Consider the following 25967-nt stretch of genomic DNA (forward strand, 5'->3'; position numbering starts at 1 on the left):
AGTATTGCCAAAGCGTGAGTAATAGGGGGTGTGGGACAATGATTACACGAATACTAGGGGGTACGGTATAATGGTTATACAGTACATTACTTTTGTCTCTCTCTCTGTGTCTGTCTCTCTCTCTCTGTCTCTCTCTCCCTATGTCCCTCTCTCTGTCTCTCTCTCATTCTCTGTCTCTCTCTCATTCTCTGTCTCTCTCTCATTCTCTGTCTCTCTCTCTCATCCCTGTATGATAGGTATGTTCCAACTCTATTTTTTGCTCTTCTTTTCCGTTTGAGAGGAGGGAGTCCCTCACCTCTTCAGCCACACACCAGGAACGCTGGATTGCTTTCAGACGCTCGGAGAGGCGGATACAGTCGTGGATTGCAGGCACTGATTTATCTGGTAAGTACCGCAAACATGCTTGAACAAGGGCCGTAGACATTTTATTTGATGGTTTAGATCAGGCATGTCAAACATGCGGCCCGCCACGGAGATTTTTGCGGCCCGCTCACCGCGGGAGAAGTGAGCGCGGGTGTGGGGGAAGCGAGTAGCACGGGCAGAAGTAAAATCTGTCCTGCAGGGGCTGGAGGCGTACAGTGGCCGAGTGCAGTCAATCTGCACTCGTGCCGTGTGTGGGAGGACACGTGGGCGGAGTCAAAACCACGGCGGAGAGACTGCATTCTCCTTGAAGCCTGGTAAGTGAGAGCGTGTGTGGAAGGACACGGGGGCGGAGTCAAAATCCCGGCGGAGAGACTGCATTCTCCTTGAAGCCTGGTAAGTGAGAGCGTGTGTGGGAGGACACGGGGGCGGAGTCAAAATTCCAGCGGAGAGACTGCATTCTCCTTGAAGCCTGGTAAGTGAGAGAGCGTGTGTGGGAGGACACGGGGGCGGAGTCAAAACCCCGGAGTCTCTCCTTGAAGTGTGTGTGTGTGTGTGTGTGTGTGTGTGTGAAAATGAATCTTGTCTCAATCACTGGCTTTAAGAATAAACTAGGTAGCTACTGTATGCATTCACATGTCACTTTTAGATAGAATGAGTTCCTTTCCATGCCCCTATTAATCGCTGTGTCCAATGGCCAGGTTCTCAGCCTTTTAGCTTTAAGGATGGCACCTATGAGAATTTAAATCAGACACATACAAGGTAACAACGGACAGAGAAAGCTTCATTGGAATTCAACGAGGCAGCAGAGGGGGGATGGTGCTTCATTGCAAACATAACGAGGACGCTGGGAGCCATGTATCAGCTTTGATTCTCTGCATCCAGCATGCATGGAGCTCAGCCTTAGATCCCTGTTTGCACCTGTAACTGCTATCATGTATGTTAGCATCCCTCTCAAGACACGTGAAATAAATACCTTGCATGAAAAGGTATCATTATAAAACGGGCTCTAAATTATAGCAGGGGGGGGGAGGTGCCTGGGGGAGGGTGGGTAGGGCCTGGGTGCTTGGGGGAGGGTGGGAAGTGCCTGGGGTGCAGGGCCTGGGGTATGGTGGGCTGAGGTGGGCAGGGCCTGGAGGAGGGTGGGCAGGGTCAAGGGGAGCAGAGGAGCACATGGTGACCTCTCAATAACGGAGCAGGAGATTGGATGTTTCCGCAGGGGGAGGTGATTTGATTATGAAGCTGCAACAGGACCGCAGGGGATTGGACGATGTCTTGGGGGGGGGGGGGATGACTGGGTAGAGTGAAGTTATGTCACTGATGCCAGTGTCGTGACATTCACTGCCACGCGGAGGACAGGAGAAGAGCAAGGTGTCAGAGCTGCTGCACGTTAAATCCCCCTCCTAGGAGCAGAGACGATCTAATAATAACTGTAAGTAGCAACATACCTGTATTTTTTTTTTAATATAAATACAACCCTATTTGATATTTACCCTATTTATTTTGCAAATTGTAATACACAAAGTCAGGTCAGAATGTTCAATTTAAAAAAAGTCTTAATTGTAATTAATGCCTTAATTTTTTTATTTAATGTCAATTAATTATTTATTTCATTTTAATTAATGTCAATTATTTCATTGTAATGCTCATTTTTTATTAATTGAATTTTTTTAATTTTAATGTCTTCATTAGTTAAGTAATTTGAATTAATGTATTAATTTTTTATTAAGTACAGTAGAGATTATAAAGTAGATTTCAGGCTGCGAAGTCGTATGTTTGATTAATTTCTGATACTGAAATCCCTTTTTACTTAATAGAATTTATGTTGAAGTTAAACTGTATAAAAGGCATCCTTTATGATTTATTTTTCTTATGCTGCTGTCTAGATATATAAATGTATTGCATTAAAATGCTCCTTTCCAATAAATATTTTTGCACCCTTTTTTTATGCAGCGCGGGCACTCACTATGGCCGTTGTGGTGTCTTGCACGAGGCAGACTTTTTACATCAGACTACCAGTCCACACAGACCTCGGGTAAGTCCAGAAAATAATAAAAATAATTAAAAAAAAGTTGGGTTTCCTTTTTTTATTAAACGGTTTAACAGACTCAGGCACGGTCACTCAGGCACTGTTACTCAGTCACTGTCACTCAGTCACACAGTCACACAGTCACCCATACTCAGTCAGTGTCAGTCACTCACTTCACTCACGTCACAGTCACTCACGTCACAGTCACTCACTCACGTCACTCACGTCAGTCAGTCACTCACTCACTCACTCACGTCACAGTCACTCACATCACAGCTCACTCATATGCTTATATATATGTTGTGGTTATTTTGGGGGTTCAATAGGAGCTTGTTAGGTGTCCAGTTTGTTTTTATTAAATTCTGTACTTTTCGAAATAAACATACGTTTCGATGAAAATTTAAGTTTTTGTTTTTTGAAAGTAAAACAGACTGTGTGTGTGGAGGGGGGGAGAGTGTGTGTGTGGGCGGGGGGGGTGGAGAGTGTGTATCTGTGGCTGTGTGTGTGTGTGTGCAGGCCACCAGTGACTGTGTGGGTTTCTGTGCGTGGTCAGTGTCTTTGTTGGTCTGTCTGTGTGAGTGTCTGTACTGTAGGTCGGTGGCTGTGTGCGTCTGTGCAGGACAGAGAGAGAATGGGGGGGGAGAATGGAGGGAGGGGAGAATGGAGGGGGGGGAGAGGGAGAAGAGGGGATTGAGAGAAGGGGGTGGGTAGGGGGGTGTCCCTCTCTCTCTCTCTGTCCCTCTCTGTGTCTCTGTGTCTGTGTCTCTCTCTGTCTCTGTGTCTCTCTCTGTCTCTGTGTCTCTCTCTGTCTCTGTGTCTCTGTGTCTCTCTCTCTCTGTGTGTCTGTGTCTCCCTCTCTGTGTCTGTGTCTCTCCCTCTCTCTCTCTGTGTGTCTCTCTGTCTCTGTGTCTCTCTCTCTCTCTGTGTGTCTCTCTCTCTCTGTGTGTCTGTGTCTCTCTGTCTCTCTGTCTCTCTGTGTCTCTGTGTCTCTGTGTCTCTGTGTCTCTGTGTCTCTGTGTCTCTGTGTCTCTGTGTCTCTGTGTCTCTGTGTCTCTGTGTCTCTGTGTCTCTGTGTCTCTCTGTCTCTGTGTCTCTCTGTCTCTCTGTGTTTCTGTGTCTCTCTCTGTGTTTCTGTGTCTCTCTCTCTCTCTCTCTCTCTCTCTCTGTGTCTCTCTCTCTCTCTGTGTCTCTGTCTCTCTCTCTCTGTGTGTCTCTCTCTCTCCGTGTGTCTCTCTGTCTCTGTGTCTGTGTCTCTCTGTCTCTGTGTCTGTGTCTCTCTCTGTGTGTCTCTGTCTCTGTGTCTGTGTATCTCTCTCTGTGTCTGTGTATCTCTCTCTGTGTCTGTGTATCTCTCTGTCTCTGTGTCTCTCTCTCTCTGTGTTTCTGTCTCTCTCTCTCTGTGTCTTTCTCTCTCTCTGTGTGTCTCTCTCTCTCTCTCTCTCTCTCTCTCTCTCTGTGTCTCTCGGTGTCTCTGTGTCTCTCTCTCGGTGTCTCTGTGTCTCTCTCTCTCGGTGTCTCTGTCTCTCTCTCTCGGTGTCTCTGTCTCTCTCTCTCTCTGTGTCTCTGTCTCTCTCTCTCTCTGTGTCTCTGTGTCTCTCTCTCGGTGTCTCTGTGTCTCTCTCTCTCGGTGTCTCTGTGTCTCTCTCTCTCTGTGTGTCTCTGTGTGTGTGTGTGTCTCTCTGTGTGTGTGTGTGTCTCTCTGTGTGTGTGTGTGTGTCTCTCTGTGTGTGTGTGTGTCTCTCTCTGTGTGTGTGTCTCTCTCTGTGTGTGTGTGTCTCTCTCTGTGTGTGTCTCTCTCTCTGTGTGTGTGTCTCTCTCTGTGTGTGTGTCTCTCTCTGTGTGTGTGTCTCTCTCTGTGTGTGTGTCTCTCTCTGTGTGTGTGTCTTTCTCTGTCTCTCTGTGTGTGTGTGTGTCTCTCTCTGTGTGTCTCTCTCTCTGTGTGTGTCAATCTCTCTGTGTGTGTCTCTCTCTCTGTGTGTGTCTCTCTCTCTGTGTGTGTCTCTCTCTCTGTGTGTGTCTCTCTCTCTGTGTGTGTCTCTCTCTCTGTGTGTGTCTCTCTCTCTGTGTGTGTGTCTCTCTCTGTGTGTGTGTCTCTGTGTGTGTGTGTGTGTCTCTCTCTGTGTGTGTGTCTCTCTCTGTGTGTGTGTCTCTCTCTGTGTGTGTGTCTCTCTCTGTGTGTGTGTCTCTCTCTGTGTGTGTGTCTCTGTGTGTGTGTGTGTCTCTGTGTGTGTGTGTCTCTCTCTGTGTGTGTGTCTCTCTCTGTGTGTGTGTCTCTCTCTGTGTGTGTGTGTCTCTCTCTGTGTGTGTGTCTCTCTGTGTGTGTGTCTCTCTGTGTGTGTGTCTCTCTCTGTGTGTGTGTCTCTCTCTGTGTGTGTGTCTCTCTCTGTGTGTGTGTCTCTCTCTCTCTGCCTCTCTCTCTCTCTGCCTCTCTCTCTCTCTGCCTCTCTGCCTCTCTGCCACCCTCACCCACTCCCTCTGTTTTTATCTTAACTGCCCTATACCTACACTGAAATAACCTATTCTGCTTTCTTCCGGATCTGACTCAAGTTTCACACGGGGGACATCGGAAGACTGGTAGGGAACATCTCCCCTCCAGTATAGTACCTTGAGGGACTGCGGATCAGGTAAGATCCCAGGCGGGATTGCTGCTTTAGAAATTGTGAAGAGGGGGCATGCTGACACTGGTTAATGGGTTCAGAATCATTCACATCTGGCTTTTTTTTTGTTCGGTTAGTGAGGTCATCACACACCACACACACCACACACACCACACACACCACACACACCACACACACACACACACAGTACTTCTCGAAATAAACTTACGTTTCTATGAAAATGTAAGTTGTTTTTTTTTGCGGCCTACCTGAACTTAAACCTTGTTTAATGTGGCCCTTGTTAGCATTTGAGTTTGACATGCTTGGTTTAGATTATCATTGTCTGTGGTTGTTAGTTATTGGTATTAGATTTTTTTTATGTTGTTACGGATCAAATACATTTTGAAGTAGTAATCCCCTCCGAACTGGGCATTCCTGGCCAATAATGCCCTGGCTGTAAGAGTTGAAGGGCCCAAGCAAAGCCCCCACCTCTATACACACGAACACTGCAGGGGCATCAGAGTGTCTTGTTGTCATGGCAACGGGGGGTGTCACGTGATGTAATTTGTTTAATAAATTATTTTTTAAGGTGTCCCGGTTTTTCATTTTCGAAATCTGGTCACCCTATTCATCAAGCAGAAAAAGTGAAGAAACAATTGTAGTTTTGCTAATGGACTTCATTTTGGCATATCATTAGCTTTGAGGATACCCATTAATATGAAGAAAAATAACATCGATTCCCAATGTAGCCCCACTTCCCTGGGCCAATCGCAGATCGGGCCCCCCTCCTCTGTACTAGGGTCTGGCTACGTGTCTGAGTGTGGTGCATACCTGCTGGCAACAGGGGGGCCTGAGTCTCCCGCGATGGTATGGGGAATGATAGGATCAGGTCTCTGGGGTGAATGCCTCCGTCTCATCAGAGCAGGATGAAATTTCTCTTCAGAAGGACTTGGAGAAACTGGAAACGTGGTCAGGTAAATGGCAAATGAGGTTTAATACAGATAAATGTAAGTTTATGCATTTGGGATGCAAGAATAAAAAGGCGACTTACAAATTAAATGGAGATATATTGGGGGAATCCTTGATGGAGAAGGATTTAGGAGTGCTTGTAGACAGCAGGCTTAGCAATAGTGCCCAATGTCATGCAGTAGCTGCAAAGGCAAACAAGATCTTATCTTGCATCAAACGGGCAATGGATGGAAGGGAAGTAGACATAATTATGCCCCTTTACAAAGCATTAGTAAGACCACACCTTGAATATGGAGTACAATTTTGGGCACCAATCCTAAGAAAAGACATTATGGAACTAGAGAGAGTGCAGAGAAGAGCCACCAAATTAATAAAGGGGATGGACATTCTAACTTATGAGGAGAGGCTAGCTATATTGGATTTATTTACATTAGAAAAGAGGCGTCTAAGAGGGGATATGATAACTATATACAAATATATTCAGGGACAATACAAGGAGCTTTCAAAAGAACTATTCATCCCACGGGCAGTACAAAGGACTCGGGGCCATCCCTTAAGGTTGGAGGAAAGGAAATTTCACCAGCAACAAAGGAAAGGGTTCTTTACAGTAAGGGCAGTTAAAATGTGGAACTCATTACTCATGGAGACTGTGATGGCAGATTCAATAGATTTGTTCAAAAAAAGGTTGGACATCTTTTTAGATGGGAAAGGTATACAGGGATATACCAAATAAGTATATATGGGAAGGATGTTGATCCAGGGATTAATCCGATTGCCAATTCTTGGAGTCAGGAAGGAATTAATTTTTCCCCTTAATGGGGTTTTTTGTTTGCCTTCCTCTGGATCAATAAGTAAGTATAGATATAGAATAAAGTATCTGTTGTCTGAATTTAGCATAGGTTGAACTTGATGGACGTACGTCTTTTTTAAACCTCATCTACTATGTAACTATGTAACTATGTATGTAATGGTGCAGCGCCTCCATCTCTGAGCCCCAGGAATACGGGTGGAATCCTTCCAGAGAGTCCCCCCCCCCCTCGGGGATGAGAGATTCCAGTCTCACACTGTATATCTTTAAAAGCAGCCGCAGCTCTTTATTCACAGCAGCAGAATAGCAGCAACAAGACTGTCAATCAGGTACAGGGTGTCTTCCTCCACACAGGACTGCTCTCTCAGGATGGTCTCTGTGTCCCTGCCACCACCCCAGGTCAAGGGCACCCAGGGTGGGGCTAGCTCTTCCCTCGCCCCCTAAACAGGGTGAGAGGAATTGGTCCACCTCCCTAACTAAGGTTGCATCAGCTCTACTCAGAGGCTGATGGCTCCCCTTCTCCAACGGCCAATTGATATAGGCTCTTTCTGTCACCCTGGGCCAGCCAGGTGACAGACTCAGCAGACTCTAACTCTGGACTGAACTCTTAACTCTGACACACACTTCTACTAAATAGGAAGTGCACTGCTCTTTATGATATTGGCAGGCACTGCCCCTGTGTCTCTGCCTACCACACAGGGTCAGGTACCAATTTCAGGAATGTCCCGTTATTAGCGTAAACACAACAGAGTTCCATGGATCTAGCATTAAGACTGTAAGCTCTCCAGGCCAGGGATTTCCTTTCCTATTGTCTAATTTTGTTTGTTGCACTTATTGTACTATAATTCTCTGTACTGTATTGCCTCTCTTATAAAGCGCTATATAAATAAATATTTACATACATAATATATCTTAATGCATCTTAAGACACCTTAGAGTTCCCTCTATAAGACACTTTATGGTCCACTCAAGTGAATAGTCTGTAAGTAGGGTGACCATTCGTCCCGGTTTTGCCGGGACAGTCCCGTTTTTTTCTGCCCTGTCCCGATTTTAGCTCCGTCCCGGTTATGTCCCGGTTTTTGTCCCTGGTCCCGGTATTGCGGGGCAGCGGCGGTGAGGAGAATGCGGCGGCCGGTAAGTATTTTCTATGTGTGTGTGTGAATGCTGCCGGGGAGACTGAATGAAGGAGAATGCCGGGGGCGGGACTTAGAATGCCGGCCGGCCCGCAGGGGATTGGTTGCAGGCAGGTCAGAGGAAGCCGGGGGCGGGACTTCCGCTTTGTGCAGAGCACACGTGTCTTCCCGCTCCCGGCTCCTCTGTTCGCGGTGAGTGTCCCCTTTCTGTCCCGGGTCCCAGCCAGGGGGGGTAATAGGAGGTGGTAGCGGGGGTGCGCCTACCTTTGTACCACCTTGTACCTTTGCCCCCCCCGGCGCTCCCACCATTGCCCCCCCCCGGCGCTCCCACCATTGTCCCATCGGCGCTCCCACCTTTGCCCCCCGGCGCTCCCAAATTTGCCCCCCGGCGCTCCCACCTTTGCCCCATCGGCACTCCCACCTTTGTCCCCCGGCGCTCCCACCTTTGTCCCCCCGGCGCTCGCAGCTTTGCCCCCCTGACGCTCCCACCTTTGCCCCCCCCCGGCGCTCACAGCTTTGTCCCCCGTCGCTCACAGCTTTGCCCCCTGGCGCTCACATCCCCCCGTCCCCGTGGTGTGGGAGATGGGCTCGGGGTGGGCAGTGGTTGCTGCGCGGTCGCAGGCGGTGCAGGGGGAGGCGGGGTGTGTGGGTGTGTGGGTGTGTGGGTGTGTGCGTGTGTGCGTGTGTGTGTGTGTTTGTGTGTGTGTGTGAATCAGTGTGTGTGTGTGTGTGTGTGTTTGTATTAGTGGGTGGGTGGGTGTGTGTATCAGTGTGTGTGTGTGTGTATCAGTGGGTTTGTGTGTGTATCAGTGTGTCTGTATCTGTGTGTGTGTGTGTGTGTATCAGTGTGGCTTTTGTGTGTGTGTGTGTGTGTGTGTGTGTGTGTGTGTGTGTGTGAATCAGTGTGTGTGTGTGTGTGTGTGTGTGTGTGTGTGTGTGTGTGTGTGAATCAGTGTGTGTGTGTGTGTGTGTGTGTGTGTGTGTGTGTGTGTGTGTGTGTGTGTGTGTGTGTGTGTGTGTATTAGTGGGTGTGTGTGTGAATTAGTGGGTGTGTGTATTAGTGGGTGTGTGTGTGTGTGTGTGTGTATCAGTGGGGCTTTTTTGGCGATAAGCTGGTGATAAGTGGCTTATCGCTGCTTACTGCATGAGGGCCTTAGGGAGGATTTGTTCCTTTAAAGTACACCCAGTTTGGCATAGGATTTGGATGTCAGGGTATCAATGTGCAACCCAAATGTTAAATGGGAGTTGAATGCCCAGATATTTCAAACAAGTAAGAGGGGCTAGGATGGTTTTAGAGCTGGTTTTTATCTGAAGCTCTGTCATTGGCAGCTTTAGCAATTTAGCTCTGGTCCCAAATACCATTGTTACAGTCTTGTCAGTGTTTAAAATCAGTTTGTTTTGGGAAATCCAGTTTCAAGTCTCAAAAAATCAGATTGAAGTATGTGTTGAAGGTCAGAGAGGCGAGGGCTGCGTGCATATAGGATAAGATCTAAGGCCTCTCACAATAACCCGTTAGGAATATTAATTCCTCATCTATCCGACATAAGTATAAAATATAGTCTACCAAGACCCCTAATACAGAGTTACCCAACTTATACGGGAGCAGCTGCCAGACGAGTATAGTAAATGTTTCTTATTTCTTTTGCCACTGGAGGGCAGCGTGGAGTTACACGGAGTGGCGCCCGTAAGGACGACGTGCCAGTTAGGCGGAAGGAGAAGCGCACACACTTTTATGTGAAACGGATATATTTGGGGAGGGATTTAGGCGTCTGAGTGAGAAAATTTATATTTTGTCACAATGGAAAAATGGAAAAATTAACCATTTAAATATGCACAGATTTTATCCCACTTTTGGAAATTAGGGATGTTGCCTAAAAGTTTGAGAATGCATCAAGTGCCACCCCTGGGCTTTAATGAAGCAGCATTTGTGGGCTAAAGGGAACAGCATTCTGTATAAAGGTATTTTGGACTCGATATAAATAATTGAAGCCAAAAACTAATATTAAGTAAATTGAGAATGGAATAAACTTCAGCACAAACGTACAGAATGTGATATTCTGAGAGATTTTACAGATGTTATCAAATCCCACAATGAATCTATAGAAAATGTCTGTATTGAACGAGTCAAACAAGAATACGCCAATAAAACGTTTAAAGCTGCAGTTCAGTCTTTTTTTTTAATTTTATTTATTTTTTTACTTCAATAGTTTCATGTGGGCAATCTCTAATTACCTAAAGAACTGTATAGCTGCAGGTCAATTCGTTCTCCATGTATTGATAGGCGAAATTTGGTGACATAATTAGTGAAGGGATCTGTTTTTCTTCTGCTTCTGTCACTCAGTGGAAGCTCATGAATATTCATGAGCACTCCTGCACTGACATGTGCTAGAGGGAGGGCAGGGCTGACAAAGGGGTGTGCCAGGGCTTGTGACAGGACATGAAGGGGCAGTGCCTTAGCAAATGGCTGTTAAAATAGAATACAAGAAAATTGGTCTTTCAAAGTTGTTGTTTTTTAAAACAGAAAATGCTGAAAGTATTTTTTCTTAATACAGTACTGATTTATTAAAAAAACCACACATGCAGGATATTGTCTGAACTGCAGCTTTAATTGGGAGATACAGGGGCCACAATTCAGGTCATTTAGCTGAAAGAAGGGAAGCCAGTCAGCCGGTAGAGCAGGTCAGTCGGACAGCCAGTAGAGCAGGTCAGCCGGTCAGCCAGTAGAGCAAGTCAGCCGGTCGAGCAGATCAGCCTGTCAGCCAGTAGAGCAGGTCAGCTGGTCAGCCAGTAGAGCAGGTCAGCCGGTAAGGCAGGTCAGCCGGTGAGCCAGTAGAGCAGGTCAGCCGGTCAGCTCTGAAATCAGCATTACTTATATCTCCTAACCTTTGCCCCCTGCATGTAATGCTGCAGGACAGCCTACACTGCATATACTGTACAAGAGATACTTAACCCTTTCTTTCGCTTGACTCTAATCTGAATGATTTGCAAATTGGTTTGTAATTAAAGAGATATTTGTAGCAGAATCCCATGTATGTTATTTTTACATTTTTAGATACCGTTTTGTGTAATAAAAGATATGACAGATCTTCCACTTGTGTTTTGGCAGAAGTGTATATGTGACCCTATAAACCTTCTTCACACCCGGGCTTTGCAGCGTGACACTAGTGCAGCGTCCTGGGGAAGAATCACTGAGCTGTTAGCAATATAGTAACACGCAGAGCAATGCATTGCAGGCCCCTCCTGCAGCGAAGGGGTGAAGACCAATGCAGGGTGTATAAAGATCTCACTGATAATTCATGCACAAAGGGCAGTTTGTTGCTGTGATCCAGAGGAAGGCGAAACATAACCCCTGCTGTGCAATGGGGGAAATAAATTCCTTCCTGACCCCATTAAATGGCGATCGGATGGTCCCTGGATCACTGCGCAGTGATATCAGATGGAGCAGCACAGATCAGCGTTGTTATACACAGGGGCACACTCGGTATATAGAGATGCGGGTGATGGGGCCCTTGTGCCCCTGTGTATAACTCACCTGCTCCCCCATCCCCCTGCATATCTATCCCATTCACCCCTTTTCCTCCCGCATACCTCGCAGGGTTGGCCGGCCATTAGGCGGTTGCCTAGCGTGCAGAGCTCCTAGGGGCGCATTAATAATCATTATTTTTTTTTTCCTCTTATTATTTCTAATTTATTTATCTTTTTTTTAAAATTATTTTTATTTTTTTTATCCAGTATTTTGGCGCCCTTTTATTTTTATTTTGCATCGCGCTGGGGTGCGATCGCACCCCCTGCAGCCCAGATAGCTACACCACTGTTTATTTTATTATTTTATTTATCTTATTATTTTTTATACAACTGGGGCACAAATTTTAAGTTTCGCCTCGGCGCATGAAACCCGTGCTCCGGCCCTGCTCCTTGTTCTCTCTCACCCTCTCACGCCCAATATCCCTATCTCCCTCTAGTACCTGCCCCTCCTGCAGCCTTCCTGATCTTATCTGCCTCTCCTGCGGTCAAACCAACTTCTCAGGGCCCCTAGAATACCCCTGGTTCTACGCCCTGGCTCCTCTGCTACATGCTCCTGGCTTCTTCTCCGCCTAAAAAATGTGAAGCAGCAGATCCGTCCACACCTCTCGTATTCTCCATCGCCATGGCCCACCTCGTCGCCAGACTTGACATCCGCTTCGTCGTCTGCCTCATCGGCCGCCTTGTAGCCCACCTCTTCGCACCAGTTGACGCCCGCTTTGTCGTATGCCTCATCGTCCGCCTCGTAGCCCGCCTCGTCGTCTGGTGGCACGAAGGGCTCCACCTTCGTGCGTGTCCTGACCTGCAGGAGACATGAAGTGTTTGTAACCAGGGACAGTGATACTCTGTATCGCAAGAGCTCCTGTGCCACCTATACCCCCTCCCCAATACCACGTTATACCGCCCTCCACGGGGCAAATACCCGTTATACCCACCTCCCCAGGCCCAGTACCCAGTTATACACCCCTCCCCAGGCCCAATACCCTGTTATACACCCCTCCCAAGGCCCAGTACCCTGTTATACACCCCTCCCCAGGCCCAGTACCCGTTATACCCACCTCACCAGGCCCAGTACCCATTATATACCCCTCCCCAGAACTCCGTTATACGTCCCTCCCCAGGATCCTTTACACACACACTCCCCAGACGCAGGACCCCCTACGGTGGAGGTGTAATGTCACATGGGTAGTGGAAGGTTTCCCAGAGAAGGTGTCCATGTGTCACAGCTGTTTCATCACCTTGGGTGAGAAGTCTCCCTACTCTCTGCCTTTCCTTTCCCTCTCCTGTCAGTCTCTCTCTCCCCCTTTAATCTTATCTCTTTTATTTATCTCTGTCCCTCCTTATTTTTGTTTCTATGTATTTCTCTCCCCCCCCCCACCCCATGTAAGGCCTGGGACATAGAGGGTTCAGCCGCGCTGAGCCACGCTCCTGCTCTGCCTCGCCTGCTGAAAATGGTGTTTTTTTCTGTCCTTGCAGGCGAGGCAGTGAGCGCGCTCTGGGGGCGGGGTGGAGGCCGAGCAGAGGCAGAGCGGAGGCGTGTCAGGAGGCGGAGCGGGAAGCGGGGCTAGTCCCCGCTCCCATTGGATGGGAGCGGTCACGTGACCGCTTCTTCGCTTCCCCGAGCGGCAAATTTGAAACTTGCCTGTCTCGGCAAAGTTTCTGAGCCTCTGCACGCATGAGCACGCATGCGGAGGGGGAAACTATAGCCGCGCTGATGACAGATGCAGGGGGTTTGTGCATCTGCTCAGCGCGGCTCAGCCCACCTCAGCGAGCTTGAACTTACTATTAGGCCCAGGCCTAATAGGGGCACAAAACTCAGATCTAAGTGTGTGGGGTTCTCTGTGTCTGGAGAGACCCCTAAATGTTCTCTCTTTGTTTGGGGAGACCCCTAAATATTCCCCAGTGTAGCTCGTTTCAAAATAACCCAGAAAAGTAGCCTTGAGCCCTCGATGACTGGGTGCTATGACCAGAGGGACTAGGCTCTCCCTTACCTGTGAGTGTGGACTATGTCCCCCCTGGCCTTCCCCCCCCCCCTCTGGCAGTGACGTGACACAGCCGGGGGAAGGGCCAGGGAGGTTAGAATTAGACAGAGGCGCGGGGTCAGTCTACGCCCTGCCATGGGAGTCCCGCCCACCCTGCCCTTTATTGTGAATACTGGTAAATATGTTGGTTGTACGTGTTTAAAAGAAAAAAAAGAATAAATACTGCACCGACACACTTTATTCGAGCAAATACCCAGTATGTACCTGGCAGATACCTGGAATGCGCCGCTCCTCACCTCTGACAAGCCCCGTTGTGTTTGCCTTCCCAGCCTGGGTTCATGCCTGGCTGACGGGCGGCTGATCTGTTAAATGATAATGATTAGGATATAATAGGCTGCAATGCTTCGCGTGTCTACCAGATGGCATAAATTCATGAATTGTAATGCAGTATATATATATATACTGTGCAGTATTGCAGCCAGCGGGAATAAAATGATTCAATCCCTGCCTGGAAAATAACCCAATGCACTCGGGCAGAAAACAGTCACAAACCTCAATACACCCGGGTATACCCGAATTCGTGGGACTAGCCGAGCTCGAATAAAGTGTGTCGCCAGTGTAAACAATGAAAATGAATAACAGAAATAAAATAAAAGGTGGCTGGGAGTGGCGAGTGGGCGCGGCTCATTTACACGTGCGTTCCTGGGCCCATTCTCGCCAGACAGGCGGGGCCCGGCTAGGGGGGAGTTACGGGCCATTGGATCGGGTACCTTTGGCCTTTACCCAATGAGCGAGCACTCTGGCAGGGGTTGGCACTAATTAGGTTAATTGAAGTTTTACTAAAAAGCAGCGGCCGCCAGACCTCGTGTTTGTGGTTATTTATGTATTGGTTATGGTGGGGTTTGGGAAGCCAAGGGAAGGGGGGGAAGGAGAGGGGGTCTCACAGTCTCCGAGGTCAAGTTTATATTTATCAAAAATACATTGAGTTACCTCTGGTTTCCAGGCATGTCCTGGGGGAGTTATCACAGAGACACAGAAACGTCGCTGAGTTTGGGTGAGTAACTCCCTTAACCTCTCAGCAGTTGAATTCCCCCTTAGCGCTAACACGTTAAAAACAAGCGTTGCTATTTCTTTGCATGAAGTTGCAGGTAATTGGAAGAGTTACAGTGACGGCTATTTCATCACTCGAAACGGTCTTTTCGGTATTGTTCTCGGTCTTATTTCCAGCTTCACATCGGGTATCCATATCCATTCTTCGCCTCTGATCTGTATGCAGGACAATGCTTTAAAGCTGCAGTTCAGTCAATATCCTGCATGTGTGTTTTTTTTAATAAATCAGTTCTGTAGTAAGAAAAAATACTTTTAGCATTTTCTGTTTTTAAAAAAACAACTTTGAAAGACCAATTTTCTTGTATTCTATTTTAACAGCCATTTGCTAAGGCACTGCCCCTTCATGTCCTGTCACAAGCCCTGGCACACCCCTTTGTCAGCCCTGCCCTCCCCTCCCTCTAGCACATGTCAATGCAGGAGTGCTCATGAATATTCATGAGCTTCCACTGAGAGACAGAAGCAGAAGAAAAACAGATCCCTTCACTAATTATGTCACCAAATTTCGCCTATCAATACATGGAGAACGAATTGACCTGCAGCTATACAGTTCTTTAGGTAATTAGAGATTGCCCACATGAAACTATTGAAGTAAAAAAATAAATAAAATAAAAAAAAGACTGAACTGCAGCTTTAATAGGGCCTCTTTGGACTTGAATATTTTGGTTATTGAGGAGGTGGGGGAACAACTTAGCCACACAAGGAAGGATATACTCAAAGTGGAAATCCTCATTGAACAGTCTAGCCCTGGTACGGACGTTGTACAATCATTGGATAGTCTTAAGACCAAGCTGGAAAAAAAATTAAAAGTGATCTTATTCACTTTAAGAAGTTGAAATTCAAATAAATTGTTAATGACTATAAAGATGGAAGAGTTTACCCGTGGCTGAAGCAAGACCCCAAACAACGCAAGAACCAAAGAGGGAGAGCACCCCAGGGAGTCCAAGAAGTCCACACCAGTGACTCTGAAGCCCATTCCTCAACAGAACGTCAGAGAGGCCAAAGTCCGGCCCCTTTTTTAGGCCAATCCAAGGACAAGGAGAAAGGAAAAGGAAAATTAGACGCGGGGGCCAGGGGAAAGGGAAGATCACCCTATCCCCTACGTACAACGGAGCAGAAATGAGTATGGACACCTTGGTTGTTAATCTGTCTGATTACACTCTTAATCAATGTGAAATGTCTGTCTTAGCTAGGGGGCCCTCATATGTACCTACTACATTGTTTAATAATTTTGATTTGGAGGTTGACCTATTTAAATTCGAACGTGTATTAAACCTTAAATCATTTTTTTCTAACAGGTCTACAGAATCGGTGCATTCCAATATCCAACCAGGGACAGGTAATCCTCCTATGAACAACAAGGGACAGTTAATTTGGCCACTGACCAGCAAGGGACAGATAATTCGGCTTCTTATCAAGGTACCAAAATGTGCAAGCTCAAATCCACTTTTGTCCCGCCATTTAAAAATCAATCAGTCAGCACATATATACGACTGGTTAAGGGGACATTGCAAGGTACAAAAAAAACAAACATAGGGCTACATACAATATGTCTGTTCAGGAAAAGGAAGCATTAAAAATGTTGACTAATAATAATGAGATTATTATTAAGCGTGCGGACAAGGGGGGTGCCCTAGTAGTGCAGAATTACTCAGATTATAAGGCTGAAACCATCAGACAACTGAGTGACATTAACTGCTACATTAAATTGGATAGGGACCCTACCTTTAACTATGCGAGAGAAATTAAGGAAATTGTCCAAATGGGGGTTAATAACCGGTGGATAACAGAGCCTGAATCTGAGTTTCTAACTATGTTGCATCCTAAATGCCCTATTTTCTATACCTTGCCCAAAATACACAAGAATTTAAACAATCCCCCGGGGCGGCCTATTATAGCTGCTATTAATTCATTAAATCAACCCCTTGCAAAATTTGTAGACACATTTCTACAACCTATAGCACAGACAGCCAACTCATATATCAAAGACACGTTTGATTTCCTTGACAAATTAAAAAACTCACCTGGTGATGGGACTAATCATATTCTGGTTAGTTTAGATGTGTCTAGCCTTTATACAATAATCCCCCATGTTGAAGGTCTTGAGATAATCAAGGCCACCCTCATTCGCCATTATAGTGATACTGTTCCAATTGAATATATTATGCTCATTTTACATTTAATTCTCTATAAAAATTATTTTAGATTTGTGAGTGATTTCTTCCTGCAGATTAAGGGGACAGCAATGGGCAGTAATATGGCCCCTGCTTACGCCAACATATACATGACACATTTCGAAGAGCAGTACATCTACAAATCAGACTTTTTAGTGCATATTAAAAGCTATTACAGATATATTGATGATGTTTTTCATATGGACAGGTACGGAGGATCAGCTGTTATATTTTTTTTTTTTTTTTTTCAACTTTGTTTTTATTAGTTTTTTTTGCATACACATCATAGAATACAGAATATTGTCAAGTGTTTCAGGTATACACCAAACTTACTGGAACACTTTACGAGTAACGGACGAACATTGGGGGGACCACAGGACAGGACACAGACAGACTGACAACATCTAGGGACAGGGCAAAGAGGGGGAGGATGGCGGGGAGGGGGGGGGTAGGGATGGGGCAGCGGCCTGGGAGAAGCACTGATTCCTCGTTTCTCAGGAGTCCTTCACCACCACTGCCTTTGCTCTGCTCCAGTCCACCTCTCAGAGGAGCCCAAATCCGGTTCACATCAGTTTTTCGTTGATCGGTGAATCGATTCACCACTGTACCTCGGGGGGAGCCCTGCTGTCCGATCGTCCCGTCCAGCTCCCAGCCCAACATCCAAGGAGAACCCACCTATCTCTATCAAAGCCATATTGTGGCCTCATTCATCCCCTGAATATCAGTCTGGGCAAGCCATAATGACCATACTTTTTCAAATTTGTCGGCTGAGTCGTTAACTAAACTCGTTAACTTCTCCATTCTGCAAATGAACCAAATTCTGTTTCTGACTTTATCAATAGAAGGAATCGCATTCTGATTCCACAGTGCTGCGGTCTCGCACCTCATAGCGGTAGCAAAATGTGCTATCAGCTTGTTACCCGATCTAGATACCTCGTTTGTAGGTTTACCTAATAAAAATAGCCACGGGTCCAGCTGAATTTTGAGCCCTAAAAAGATCCTCTGCAGCCAATCGCGGATCTGGGTCCAGACCGGCACTAATCTCGGGCAAGACCACAGCATGTGCACCAGATCCCCCTGTTCCCCGCACTGCCTGGGGCAGAGCGGGGAAGCCCCCTGGACGAATTTAGCTAATCTGATTGGGGTGAGATACCACCTTAATAATACCTTATATGAGTTCTCCTTCAATGTCGTGCATATGGAGCTCGAGGCCGCAGCTTTGAACACCGCGGCCCAGTCCTCGTCCTCTAGTTGAGCCTGGAGATCCTCTTCCCATTGTGCCACGAAACGGGGTTTGACTGTCCTGTCTGAGTCAGTATTCACCACCTCTCTGTACAAGGCAGAGATCAGTCCCCGCGTGTCTGCTCCACGCACGCAGAGCTGTTCGAATTTGGTCAGCGGTGGTCTCACCGGGTGTGCGTTATAAAATGCCCGGACCTGGAGGTACCTCATAAAATCAGTGTTAGGTAAGTCCGTTTCTGACTGTAATAGTTCAAAAGATTTGATCTTGCCTTTAACCTCCAGGTCCTTCAATCGACTAATCCCTAATTGCCGCCAGCGCGGGAAGCATTTTTCTGCCAGCCCAGGAGCAAAGTCCGGGTTGCCATACAAAGGAGCCATCAGTGTGTGTTTGGAGGTCAAAGAGCAGCTACTTTTAGAAGCCTCCCAGACCGAGAGTGAGTTGAGCACAGAGGACAGAGGAATGAGTATATCCTTCACCCGTGTCCTCGGGTACCAGATCAGGTCCCTGAGCTCAAGCGGGGCGCACACCTCCTTCTCCAGTGCCACCCACCTCCTGAGTCCCGGGTCCCCATGCCACTGCGTGATTTGGCACAATTGTGCCGCTTTGTAGTAGGATATGACGCTCGGAACTGCCAGTCCACCAGCTTCCTTAGCTTTCTGCATAATTTTTCCTTTAATCCGTGGTTTTTTATCTTTCCAAATAAATTGAGAAATAGCTTTTTGGAGCCCTGCAATGTCTGCTCTAACCACGGCAACCGGGAGAGTTTGGAACAGATATAGAATTCGGGGAAGGATGTTCATCTTGACACTATAGATCCTCCCCAACCAAGAAATACCATATGCCTTCCACTCCTGTAGCTGTTTTTTGAGAGTCCTCAACAGTTTGGGATAGTTAGCCGAATATAAGGAGCTCGTCTTTTTTGTGATCTGCACTCCTAGGTATTTCATGGCGGATGGGCGCCATCTAAACTCAATGTTGAGTTCTACAGTATCAGCTTCTCCATTTCTCTTGGCATGTACAGTATAGGCTTAGGGCCTCTGATTTAGATTGATTTATTTTGAAGCCAGAGATCTGGGCAAAACGCTCTAGAAGCTCGAACCGATTGGGCAACGAGATGAGCGGCTTGGCAAGGGTTATAATAATATCATCCGCGTACAGAGCCACTTTGTGCTCCTGCGAATGGATCTGTACCCCAGAGATATCAGCGTTACTCCGAATTTGTGCTGCGAGTGGTTCGATGCATAAGGCGAATAGCAGGGGCGAAAGCGGACAACCCTGTCTTGTACCACTTTTAATTGGGAATAGTTCCGAGGGGAATCCCTGGTGAACCACCCTGGCTGATGGTGCCGTATATAATGCCTTAACAGCCTGTTGGAATTTGCCTCCAAACCCAAATGCGCCAAGCGTGGACTCCAGGTATGGCCAATCAATCCTGTCAAAGGCCTTTTCCGCATCTAAGCTTAGGGCTATACCCCGAATCTCGTTGGCTCCCATAAAGTCTATTATATCCACAATTCTCCTAGTGTTGTCGGCCGCTTGTCTACCTCTAATGAAGCCAACTTGATCCGGGTGGATGAGCCCTGGCAGGATTACATTTAATCTATTGGCCAGCAATTTAGAGTAGATTTTTACATCTGTGTTAATTAATGATATTGGCCGGTAACTTTGGCAGCTAGTGGGATCCTTGTCCTCTTTATGGATTACTGAGATCGACGCCTGGAGCATCTGTCCCGGGAAGGGCTCTCCTGCTAATACTCCATTAAACAGCTGGAGCATGTGCGGAGCCAAAACTCCGATAAATTTTTTATAGTACAGGTTGGAGAACCCATCCGGGCCTGGGGCTTTTGATGCTTTTAAGTTTTTTACTACCGCCTCTAGTTCTTCCCTTGTGAAGTCTCGTTGAAGAGCCTCTCGCTCCCTTCTGTTCACTTGTGGCAAGGCTGCGTCTGCTAGGAATTTCTGTAGATTACTACTTGTCCTAGCATTGTGAACTACCTTCTCTCCATTATATAGCTGTTCGTAGAATTTCGCGAACTCCCCTACTATTACTTTAGGGTTTGAGGAACTCTGGCCTCCGGCTGTCTTAATAGATTGAATGTTAAAATTTGGTTTCCGATTACGGAGTCTGGTGGCTAGCATAGTGTCCGGTTTATTAGCTTTCTCATAGAACTTCCTCTGCGTCCAACTCATGTCCTTCTCCGCCCGGGAAGTAAGGAGGAGGTTTAGCTGAATTCTAACATCCTTCAACTCCTTCAGAGCATCATCTCTACCTGTCCGGTTATGTAGGATAGAGAGCTCATGTAACCTGTGATAAAGCTGGGATAATTTGGCTTCCTTTTTCTTTTTATTATTTGCAGCTATACCGATTAGTACCCCCCGAATCGTGGCCTTATGAGCCTCCCATAACAGTGAATGGGACTCCACACTGCCACTATTTATCCGGAAATAATCTGATATTTCAGACTTCACTTTGTTTTGAATATCCGGGATTTTAATTATCGATTCATTTAGTTTCCAGTTTGCTCCAGGGCTGGCACTACCCAATTGAATGCATCTCAGCTCTACCGATGCATGGTCCAACCAAGTAATATCATGTACAGTAGCGACATTGTTTATTGCAGCAAAAGCCGCCGGCTGCATGCGTCTGGGAAGCGGGTAGCCGCGGCGCGTGGCGGCGCACTGTGACGTCACAGTAACATGCGCGCCCGGCTTCCCCGTCTTCCCCGTCTTCCCCGTCTTCCCCAGGCTTCCCCGACACCCCTGGAGATCAAATGAAGGTAAGCGGGGGTGCGGGGAAGCAGAGGGGCAGAGCAGGAGCCGGGTACGGGGTCGGGAAGGGGGGTAAATTGCGCGCGAAGTGGAGGGGGGGTGCGTGGGGGAAACGCGGCGGCGCGCGGTTGTTACTGGCGGCAGCTGGGGTAGATCTCGGCGTGCCGTCGTGATTTAGTGCAATAAACAATGTCGGTGCTGTATGCTTGTATCGGAAATTTGTGGGACCATTCTGCTCGATTCAAAGAAGTGGTCAATCCTACTGTAGCTGTCATGTGGGTGGGAGTAGAAAGAATAACTGCGGTCTCCCTGGTGCTGCTCTCTCTATATGTCCACCAGGCTAATCTGTTTGAGGCCTTTCAGTAGTGAGATAATCCCTTCTCTCTTATTGTTTTTCTGGGACGTGGACCTATCTACATTTGCATTCATGACTGTGTTAAAGTCGCCACCCAGAATTATTTGTCCCTCAGCCCATAACTGAAGCTTCTGAAAAAATGTGTTGTAAAAGTCTGGTTGACCTTCATTTGGCGCATATATACACGCTAAGGTCATTCTGACCTGCTTAAGGAGCCCGATCAGTACTAGGTACCTTCCCTTCGGGTCCCTTTTAACCTTTTCAACCTGGAAGGGGGTGTGATTTTGAAACAGGATAGCTACACCTTTCTTTTTCTCCGCCCCTGATGCTAGGAAAACTTTCGAAAATTAGAATCGAGGAATTTCGGGTTATTACGCGAGCTGAAGTGAGTCTCCTGGAGGAAGACCACATCAGCCCGTCTCCTCTTGAACTCAGTGAAAGCGACTCTTCGCTTGTGTGGACTGTTGAGCCCTTTGGCGTTTTGCGAGATAAAAATTACCTCCATTTTATGCAGCAGTGTCTGTGTGGACCTAATATGTAAGCCGATCTGATCTTACCCCAGACCCTGGACATGTTCTGTACGTGGACTTTGTAGTGCAGACTCCAGAAGCGCCTATTCAACCCACCGCCATTTGGGACTGGGGAGGGAAAGGGAGATAACATGAGGGAGGAATACAAACATATAACACATATAAACATCATGAGAACCGTATTGGTCCTAAGAGACCTCGGGTTCAATGCCCGGTGGAGATATTTTCTCCCTGGACCCCCTTCCCCCCTGGTCCATCTCCGTGGCTTCCATATCCCGCCACAGATCTCCGGGTCAATGCCAGGTAGGTGGGACATGACCCCCTTCCTGGCGAAGACGCACATGCCTGCAGGCAGAGTGGTGGCTGCACTCCCCCCCACCGGCCACTCTGTGCGTTTCAAAACCTAGCAACTAGCGTCACTTCTATTTATTTTTTTAACTCTTATTAACCTATACTTAACCTTTTAACTACCTTGAGCTCTACTCGTGAGCTCTTATTTCTTATCCTAAACTAAAACTACAACTACACACCCTGTGCTACTCCTGCCCTTACTACCGCTAACTACTTCTTCCTCTCCTTATCTACTCCCCTCTGCTCCCTGTCTCGGGCGCCCTCTCCCTTTCCCCCTCCCTCTGGGGTCATACCTAACCACTCGCCGCCGCATACCTGTTATCCCTAACTTGAGCCCCCTGCTTGCATCGCTCCTGTAACCCTCTGTCCTCTCTCATGTCCCCTTTTCCCTATATACTATACATACTGTGTATACTATACCGTACTACTATAATATACTATAGATAGACCAACTATACATGTATTTGCCATACTACCCCATTTGCCTCCCGGCACTTGCGGGGGCCTTCACCTCCCCCCCCCCCTGCTCCCCCCCCCTCTGTCCAGAGTTACCCCCCCCCCGAGCGGCCAGGCAGCCTCCTTCTGCACCGCTATCTCGAGTCCTTCCTGAGGAGTTCAGTATGCCCCGCGATCGCTTCCCTGGTGGTGGAGCTCGCGTGCCCCCGCCAGAGGAGACCGCTTCACTTCCTGAATGTCGCCTCTCCCCTGACGTCATCTTGCCGTCTGCCGGGTCTTTTAGCCGCGCCTCCCCTCCAGCTCTCGCGAGATCGGGTCCCGCGACGTCACCGGTGTGGGCGTGTTGTGCTCATTCAGAGGTGGGCTGGATCGGGGGAGGCTCCCTGGGCGGGTCCAGCCGGCAGAGCAGACCTTCCCGCCGAAACCCCTGCCGCCATGGGAGATCTCGCGCCCTTCTGTCCTCCTTCCTCACCGATAGGTAAATAGCCGCCATTTTGGGGACCCATGTGCTGTGGCCATCTGCTTAGGGCATCCATCTTCGGCAGCGGGACGACTCCAGAGCCTCGAAAGTCTTACGGTAGGGGGGATTTCTGCCTTAGCCTGTGTGTCAGGGTATGTTTAAACCGCGCAACGGGCGCAACTGCAGCTCGCGAACCTTATTCTGTCCCGCATTTATGGGCTTTTCCCGCTTCCCCCTTCCTTGCTCAGTCTCCTCTCCGTTGTGGGTGAGGGACCCTGCTTCCCTGGTGGGGAGTCCGTCCTCTTCCCCTGCTGGGCTCCCTCCGCAACATTGTCCTGTGGCTCCCGCACCCTCAGTTTTTTTAGGAAGGCTGCCCCTTCTGAGGGGTGCTTGAGCACCTGCGGTCTGCCGTTTTTGATGGCTACTAGGGCGAATGGAAATGCCCATCGATATCTCACCTCGCTGTCCCTTAGAGCCTTGGTAATATGCCCTACCGCTCTCCGTCTGGCCAACGTTAGGGGGGACAGATCCTGGAAGATCAGCAGGGTAATCCCCTCGAAGATAATATGCGGGGTGGCACGGGCAATTCTGCTCACCTCTTCTTTGACGGAGAAGTAGTGGAGCCGGAGGATCACGTCCCTAGGGGGGTTAGAGGGCACGGGTCTGGATCGTAAGGTCCTATGGCATCTGTCCATTCTAAAGTCTGATGCCGGACTGCCTGGTAGTATAGAGGCCATCCACCGGGACAGCAGAGCTTCTGGGTCCAGGATTTCTTCTGGGATACCCCGGACTCTTAGGTTGTTTCTTCTATCTTTATTCTCCCCGTCCTCTTGTCTGGCTTCCAGCTCTGCCACTCTCTGCTCCAGCGCCTGCACCCGGGAGTTTGTCTCTTTGTGGGTATTGGAACTAGCTTCCATGCGCTCCTCCAGTTCGTTGGTTCTTGTCCCTATTTGTAAGAGGTCGTGTCTGAGCCCCTCCACCTCTCCTCTGAAGAAAGATTTAAGATCAATTAATAAGCGTGAGATTTCTTTTTTAATAACTTTTGTTTGCTCTGCTGCCGCTCTTGAGCCCTCCGCATCTTGGGCTGAATCTGAGTCAGAGACCGCCGACATCTCCGCAGCCCCTGCCTTGCTTTGGCCAGTAAAGTAGGCCCTGACATCTGACTTGCGTCGGGTCTTCTGTCTTGTTGCAGCCATCCTTTTTTGGGGCTTATTGGCTTGACTGGGAAGGGTTTAGACGGCTGTCGCTCTGTTTTTTTTCCAAAATTGCTGGTTTTGATATTGATAATTTGCTTTATTGTGCCGGCGGTTGGTGGAGCTGTGTGTCTATGCAACCATCACCAACCAGCCGCGCATGCGCATCCCAGCTGTTATCTTTTTTTGAGTATCTTAATGGTCTCCATTCACCGGTCCTCCTCACTAATACATGGAGTACACAGCAACTCTCTTTTTTAGATGTCCTCATTACACAGACTAATGGGGAGTTACATACTGATCTTTTTAGAAAGGATACAGACAGAAATGCAATTTTAAGGGCAGATAGCCATCATCCTCCTTCTCTTATTGATGCATTACCTTTTTCACAGAAAGTCCAGGTCTGCAAAATCACGAGCAGGAAGGATCATATTGAACCAGCTATTGGAGAACTACGTGGTAGATTCCTGGCTAGGGGATATCTTCCTGCGTATATCCTCCTGCTGTGTTAGACCGGACACTGGATAAAGAGGTAAGTGCTACCAAAAATAAGAAGGAGGACGGGCTTGTATTAACCTCTATATACAGTCAAGCTGGTGGTTTTATTAAATCTACCATTCTTAAACACTGGCATATTCTGCAAAATGATGATATATTATCTGAAAGTTGCTGTGTACCACCAATGGTGGCATTCAAAAGAGGGAGAAATCTGGCGGAGAGCCTGATACATGCAGATAATGAGGGTAACTACAGAACTCCTCATTTTCTGGAGGGTGGCAGACCGGATAACTTTAGATGCATGAGCTGCTCGGTCTGTAACAGTCTGACTACCGGTAGTCAATTCAGTCACCCCCAAAGCGGGAGGATCATAAAAATCAAAAATAGAATCACATGTAGATCTGAATATGTAGTGTACGTAATAAAGTGTCCATGTGGTCTTTATGTGGGTAAGACCATAAGAATGTTAAAAACAAGGTTCATTGAACATAAAAGTGTAATTCGAAAAGGTACGGATCCCTCTATTCTTGTGCAACACTGTGTGGAACACAATCATAATGTTGCCTCTTTACGCATCATGGGTATTGAGACAGTAGCACCTAGACAAGGCACTCCAGATAGGGAGACTTTCTTATTGAGACGTGAAGCATTCTGGATACATGCTTTAAATACCAGCAACGGTATGGGTCTTAATGAGCAACAGAATTTAAAATGCTTCCTTAATAGAAGGTAATTTTTTGTCTTTCTACAGGCATATTTGATCTTGCACCATCCATGGACTCTGCACTTACCAATTTGGAAGATTATCCTTTTTGTGTGTTTTTTTTCCCTTCTTTTTTTTCCCCTCCCTCCTGCTTCCCCTCCCTCCCCCTTCCCCTCCCTCCCCCTTCCCCTCCCTCCCCCTTCCCCTCCCTCCCCCTTCCCCTCCCTCCCCCTTCCCCTCCCTCCCCCTTCCCCTCCTTCCCTCCCTCCCCCTTCCCCTCCTTCCCTCCCTCCCCCTTCCCCTCCTTCCCTCCCTCCCCCTTCCCCTCCTTCCCTCCCTCCCCCTTCCCCTCCTTCCCTCCCTCCCCCTTCCCCTCCCTCCCTCCCCCTTCCCCATCCTCCCTTCCCCTCCCCCCCCCCTGGTTGTGTGTACCCATTTCTGACCTAGGTATACACACTAGTATATTCTAAATACTGATGTACTGCATATTCTTATGTGGAATTTCACTGTAACTTTGCAGGATTATACTGATGTCATCAGCAGTATACAGTCACATGTTTTAATAGTATATTGCTGTATTAGTTTTGTGCACATATGCTTTATTAATATTTTGGTGTGTGGTTTATTTACACTTTCAGGGTGATTTATAGGAGTGTCTCTCTCCTCCCTGCTCTGACACTGATCCCATGGCGACGGATACATCTTTGTCCAGCCCTGTGAGTACAGTC

At 47.7% G+C, this 25967-nt stretch overlaps 1 long non-coding RNA gene across 1 annotated transcript; it reads left to right on the forward strand.

The window, feature by feature from the left end:
• The first annotated feature begins 203 nt into the window (after positions 1-203).
• LOC142474698 (uncharacterized) lies at positions 204-25336 on the forward strand. The gene is made up of 4 exons (XR_012790592.1): positions 204-384; positions 15806-15926; positions 24431-24570; positions 25288-25336. It is a non-coding gene; the product is annotated as an uncharacterized LOC142474698 (long non-coding RNA).
• The last annotated feature ends 631 nt before the right edge of the window (positions 25337-25967 follow it).

The sequence above is a fragment of the Ascaphus truei genome, assembly GCF_040206685.1.
Source record: "Ascaphus truei isolate aAscTru1 chromosome 20 unlocalized genomic scaffold, aAscTru1.hap1 SUPER_20_unloc_1, whole genome shotgun sequence".
NCBI classification, from domain to species: Eukaryota; Metazoa; Chordata; class Amphibia; order Anura; family Ascaphidae; genus Ascaphus; species Ascaphus truei.